This window comes from Dipteris shenzhenensis, chromosome 28 (assembly GCF_047967505.1).
Source record: "Dipteris shenzhenensis isolate YYH24624 ecotype China chromosome 28, Dip_SZ_1.0, whole genome shotgun sequence".
Taxonomy (NCBI): Eukaryota; Viridiplantae; Streptophyta; class Polypodiopsida; order Gleicheniales; family Dipteridaceae; genus Dipteris; species Dipteris shenzhenensis.
This window is the reverse complement of record NC_141623.1, coordinates 35,316,112-35,323,272: the sequence shown is the minus strand read 5'-3', so window position 1 is coordinate 35,323,272 and position 7,161 is coordinate 35,316,112.

The window sequence follows — 7,161 nt, the reverse complement described above, 5'->3', positions numbered from 1 at the left end:
TCTATCTCTCTGACTAGATCTACTCAGTTAACGTGGCCAACTTGGTTGCTTGGCTATTGGCTTTTCTATGCCCCTTTTCTACCTTGATTGGCCCTAGCCTTTCTATGCATGATCTGGCCCTATAGGACACTGTAGATATTCTTTAACTTGCCCCATAGCAAGATTCAAACTTGCACATGGATGAGACAAATCATTGTGGGTGTTTCACCATACCAAAATACAAAAAATCATTAAAAACAAGGTTCAAGGAGGGCAACTTCATGTTGAACGCAAGGGTGATTTCCAAGTTGATTGGCATATGGCAAGGGACCTCAAGACTCTCAAATGTATGTTCAACATAAGTAAAGGAGGTAATTTTAAATCTCCATGCCTTTATTGCAAGGAGCCAACCCATGTCATGGTTGAAGTTTTTTCCTTTTTATTCTTGAAGAGTAACAAGGTGAATGGTATTTAATCATTCATAAGGCCTGCCCAATATTGTCAATTGTTGTGTATAGAAGGGAGTGGTCAAACCAGTAAATAAAGTTTGTTCCATATGTTGTGTTGTTATGCGTTTTTCTAGATATGGTCAATTGTGGAACCATGAATACAAATTGGTTCTTGTTTTGGGTCAATACAGTGCCATAATAAATGAGCAGAAAACTAATCTTTGCTTTGTTTTCTCGCCTTATCTTTCACAGGGTGGACATACAAACTTATTGTTGGAATGCTGGTTGTTTTTAACACCAATGCTATCAATATCTTTGCTGGCATAAATGGCCTGGAAGCTAGTCAGACCATAGTCATTGCATGCTCGGTGAGCTAGTTTCGAAGCACTCTTTCTGTTCATTACTCTAAGGTAGATGCTGATTTGAGGCACGAAAATAGGACTGATTGTGAAGCTATAATGCAGGTGCTGGCATATAATTTGATAGTTTTTAATGTGTATATAAACCCTTTTCAAGGTTGCTTTCTAGTCTTCCCTGGACATGATAGGTAGTGACATCTGATGATCCTCAAATTGAGCATATCTAGCATTATACCTTCTCTTATAGACTCATGAAAGAGCCCTACATGCTTTGTATCTTCAGTGATATAACATTCCATCAGAGCACTTGCCCTTGTAAGATGAACCAGCACCAACTAGCAGGATAGTTATTGCTGGTTGAGGATGCTGGGGAAGCATTGCAGCTCTAGCCTAGCATCCACAAATGCCCAAGTATTTGTCATTGGCCCAAGAACATTGACCTTGATAAATGAATAATGCTAGACTGATTGCAGAGTTTACTCCATGCTATCTATCATAGTTGCATCAAAGGATAGAGGGGATACAAGGCTACATAAACCTTGATGAAGAATTGTGTTCTGTTCATGCCTGCATTGTGTTTTGTCATGCCTTTCATGAGAGAGAGAGAGAGAGAGAGAGGACTTAGGACTTATGTTTTATGTTCTCAGGTGCAGTTTAGCATCAATTACAATGGCAAGGATGATGGCTACTACCAAAAAGATGGACAAGGGTCCACCCATAGCAAAATTGGCAACATCAAGAGGATAGGGTTCACATCCAAGAAAAGGAAAGCCAATGCATCTTCTCCAACAAGCAAAAAAAAAAATATTTACACAAAAGTTCAGTGTTCTCATGGAGATAAGAAGAGCCTAGAAAGCCATGGGATAGTGTATTCCCAAAGCTCCTTTTCAAAGGCTTATTAGGCAATTTTGTGATGATATGAACTTTCTGGGCCTTGGATACTAGTGGAAAAGAACAGCTATTTGGGCATTGCAGGTGGCTGCTGAGGACTTTTTCATAGATTTTTTTAAGGATTCATTTCTTCTTGGAGCCCACAGCCATAGGGTGACAATCATGGCAAAAGATATCATCACTTTAAAGATGGTTAGATGGAGATATGACAAACTTGTGAAGGCTATAGGTATGACAAATATGAAGATGAGAGACATTTTGCTAATACTACCTACTCAAATGCCAAAACAAGATGAGATAACTCTAGAGGAAGTGACTCAAGGTTCTCATGGAATAAAAATAAGAGCAAAAACAACCTTCGAGGAGGTGCAAAGGATAAAATATAAGGACACCAGGCGTCTTCGTACCTCATTCACTAATCTACATATTGCAAAGCTAGAGCTACATGTTCTCGAGCATCTAAATACATTGGGACCTGTTGTAAGGATAAGTTTTGTGGATGTAGAGTCAATGAGAGAGTTCCCCTAACAAAATATTGTCTCAAAGCAATCAAAGATAGAGCAGGACAAGTTACCGATATAGTTTCCTTGTAGGACTCAAGTAGGTTTTTCTTTTTATATATTGATTTAAACGACCACTTATTTTGAACACTATTTTGAATTCCTCTGTTGATTTGCAGCTTACTCAAAATAAAGTTACATGACTAGATTCAAGGTATGGTACATATCGTGGACCCAGCTATCTCCTTCAAAATGAGGGATCTCAGGGAGCCAGTGGACCAGCTTGTGAAGTGGTTCACATATTGCAATTTCAAATCTATGACCCTAATTGTCTTCCCTTACCATTTAGAGTAAGTGATTAGTAAGTACATTGCATAAGGAGCTAGATTGTTATTTTCAATCCACAAATTATAATCTTTACATCAATTGTCAAATGAAGTCAACATTGGAATTTAGCTATAATACATCTGCTATCAAAAGGATGCTTCTTCTTTAATTTAGTTACACATACTCATCAAGAGATCAATCTATAAATGAACTTGTAATGCCTTAAATAAGTATCACAATTTTTTAAAATAACAAATTATCTATTTTGTAGAAAGTTGTTCACACTCACATATGCAATTTGCAGCGGTCTGAAGAGACTATCTTTTGCGATCGATTTCTACGAAAAAAATCATCTAAGTTGGGTGCAATTGAGCCGTTGCACTTGGACGTAGGACATAAAATCTTTTGCCCTCTCAGTACTTTTTTTCAATTAATTAATTAAAATATTTTTAGGCTTACAAGAGATTGGATGGTTCATAGACACCACAACAATACAATGCCCACTTTTGTGGATGGAGGGTCCTTATAAACACCAAGTACATTTTGGAGGCTTATTCATCAAAGGATACACCAGGTCCCGTATGTACCATTATTGATGCATTTAAATTTTATATATAACATTAATCTTAACACTGAACTTGAAACAAAAGTTATGTTTGCGTTTCTGTAGATGACAGAAGAAAGTTGTGATGATCAATTTATGTTAAACTTCAGAGCTAGGATGATCGTAGATCTCCTTCAATATGCCTCCTTATTACCACAAGAGAAAAGCAAGGAGGAGGAAAGCTCTAAGAAATTAGATCAGGGACAGAGCTTAAAATTGATGGAGGACCTCACTTCAGAGTAGGATGAGGACCTTCTGATAGGAATAAAGGACCCTAAGTCCCAAACTCAGATGCCTCCACCATCCACTGAACTTCCTCCTCTAATTACTAAACTTGGACATGAGGACCCTCATCCACTCCCTCAAACTACTAAGCCTGGACCTAAGAATCGTGTGTCCCTTCCCCATCCATTTACTAAGCTTAGACTTGAGAATTCTTTAACTACTTTAGATCCTCCTACGTGAGTTGAGGCACACTGTACTCTTGGAAGTTTGTAATGCATAATGATGTCTAATGAAATTTATCTATATATGAGACTCTAGTTTGTAAGAGAGAGAGAGAGAGAGAGAGAGAGAGAGAGAGAGAGAGAGAGAGACTTGAATCATGAACATAGATGTATCTATTTACAAAATTTTAATGACAAATTGTTACAATACCAAAGAAATTGATTCTCCATTGTTGTTTGTAAATGATAAAAAATATAGTTACAATACTGATTATGGCTATAACTTTAGATCCAAAACTATTGTAAAGCTTCTCTAAATCCAACAATATTGTAGAGCCTAGAAAGGTTCAACTACTAGAGCAAAGGCAAGATCAGAACATGGAAGAGAAGGTGGTGGACAAGGAAAAGGAACAATAGAAGCTCCTTGATAAACCTTCTTCATATGATCATCCTAGGCTTGGATGCCAGCTCTTCATAGCATCCACCATTGCTTGAACGGTAGTGATTGTCTGAGAATCATCCATTTGTTTGACAATTTTTATCCGTTGCCTCACAATTGTATATTATGTAAATAATCATTTCATACCTGTGTGTTGTATTAATACAGTATCTGATGTAATCATGAATTTTGAATTATCTCAATAATCCCATTGGGATATCTATACACAGAATTCACCTTTCCCTTCGTTGCAATACATGTCAATATGTAGTGTTAATCCAATACATGTTAATATGTAGTGTTAATCAATGATTCATTCAATAATAAATAAAAAACATTGAGTCATATTTAACTCTTGGTTTACCTTCTTGTTATTCAACATGAATGATATATATCTGCAACACTACAAGATTGTGGTATTGACAGCCACAATAGTTAAATTGGATGCCTATCCTGCTATGCAGCAAGGTCCAAAATGCATGGTTTGCCATACCCCCATCATAGATGACTGCATGATTCGATGGCCTGTGTGCTACCACCCTGTGCACGTTTTTTGCTTTAGGGTGTTTGTGCATGCAAAATCGCTATGTAGGGAATGCCATTTGCCATTGCCTAGGTCATGGATAGATCAAATGTGCCTGGCTACTATAGCTATCTACAACAAGAAGATGCTACAGCTGCCATTTGGGCATAAAATGCAAAAGACAAGAAGCTCAAATTTAAGAAGTCCAAGACTGAGCTTGATTGTGAGGAAAAGGAGCCTGAGGTTTGAAAATAACTTAGCTCTACATGACTCTATTACAACACCATGAGGAATTGGCCAATCGATGGTATTCCATGCTAGGAGAGCTAGTTTCTTCAACACACCACATGTGTTGTCTTTATCCAATAGTTGAAAAAGACTCCTGACTGAGCTAACGGTGTTGCCGATCTACCTTGATATTGCAACTCTACTATGGACCCATGTAACACATCCATGAATCCTAAAATGCATTTGGTAGGTTGCCACTGCTCATAAGATAAAGGATATATATCTGAAAATAAAAATAAAGGCATTGAGGTACAAGAAACTCTTTGATTATGAAATATAAATTCTCAATGAAGTCACTTACAATTTGGTCTATGTTGTGGAAGATAAGTTGGATAATTCTCTCGCAAGATGAGCTCTCTATGCATGAATACACGTTGAACCAATATTTCCTTTATTGATTTCATCCCCTCCTTGGATCTAAAATCTGTCACCCTACCCTTCCAAGATGCCAAAAAGAGATTACTTGAATGCGGCTTCTTCCTTTTATTTGGTTGCATGAGCACCCAACTTCCTTTTAATATAGTCAGTCTTTGCCAGGAGCCCCATCCACAGTAACCTTGTTAGCAACATCGATGGAAGATATAGAGGAAAGAGGCCGGCAAGTGAGGGAGCTCACGTCTATAGCTTCTTCCTTGATGGTCTGATCAACACGACGTTTGGCATAAGAACGGTTCTGATTATCGATGCATGCCATTGAGACTAGTATCCAAACTTATACTTGAATACTTGAAAACTCAATGGACATATCAAAGAGCTCACATTATACTCTAGTCTTGCATAAGCATGATCTTCTTATTCAAAACTTTAAGAATATTATCAAAGAGAGAGATTGACAAAGCAACGATATCGTTATCATCCCCATGAAAAACTTTCAAATGTTATATTCCATTTTGCAACATCTTTATTATAAATACACTCTCATTCACCAAAAACTAAAAGAATGTTATCCAACTTAACACTTTCACTTCTTAAATCTCAAAAAGAGAGATTGAAAAATCAAAGAGCTCACTGGTCTCCTTGCTCCTCGATATTTTGATAAAGAAAGCTTCTCAAAGAGCGAGGTCCTGTCAATGGTTTGCCGTACCCCCACGAAAAACTTGCAAGAGTTATATTCTAGTCTGCAATATTCTAATAAACACACCGTTTTGCACAAGCATAGATTAGATTCAAAGAGAGATATTGGCAAAGAAAATAAATTGCTCTTGTACCTTGCTCCTAGTGTGGTGGCTAGAGCTAGCTTGAGGGTTTCAAAAGATGTTTGGCATTCTTCGGTCTACTCAAAAGATACTAGCAGTTTGTATAACGGATGGGCTAGGTTGGCATAGGACAAGATGAATCTCTGGTAATAGCCCATATGGCTAGTAAATTGTTGGACTCCCTTAGCATTGGTGGGGGGCGGTAACTCCAAGATGAGTTTGATTTTGTTGTGGTCCATACAGATTCCATTTTGGGACATTATGTGACCTAGGATGACACCATGTTTGACCCAAAACTAGCACTTAAGGGGGTTGAGGGATATGCGGTATAAGCGGCACTTTCTATGAGTTTTTGGATTTCTTCCCTCACTATGAGTGCATATTTAGGATTCACAGGGTAGGGGCATTGCCATATTGGCCTGACATCATCCATCATGGGGATTGTATGCTGCACTACTATGGCACAGGTACTCCTTTCATGTCCATGTATTTCCATGCCATGCAGTCCTTATATTCTCATAGGAGAGCTATTAAGGCATTCTCCTCACTGGGCATGAGGTCATCGGTGACAAATACGAGTTGTGGGTCCTGCCCTTCCGGGGCTAGGTTTACTTTCTTGACTGGGGCCATTCCATCATATCCTTGAGAACAACCATCTTTTCGAGATCTTTTGGCCTATTGGTATAAGATCTTATGATCCTGAATAGTATAGGCCTTGTAGTGGGCTAGTACCTGCCGTAGGTCTTCTTCATCCTCAATCTCCTTCTCTTTTTTTGCCAGAGCAATGGACTTTTTAGCCTTAGCCTTGCCTTTGGATACAGGGGATTTGGGACCTGAAGGGGGCTCTTCCATTGTACTTATAGAGCCAATGGGGGTGGTTCCCCTACTTACCTTGTTTCCCCAATTAGAGAAGAACTCGTGGTGAGAAATCATGGTGCATACGTAGGACAGCCAGTGAAGATTAGATTTTACCCTTATGGTTCCCTTGCTTACCTCTTGGGGTTTGAGCATGTTAACGTTTTTAAGGGGACCACTGGGGTCAAACCCTTGAGCTGAAACCCTACTCTTTTTGGGACATCTATGTTGGCTAAGATGTGCATCCAGTTCTGCGAGAATTCTGGCTCAGGGAGAGGTGCATACCAAAAGTCATCAGACTCCTC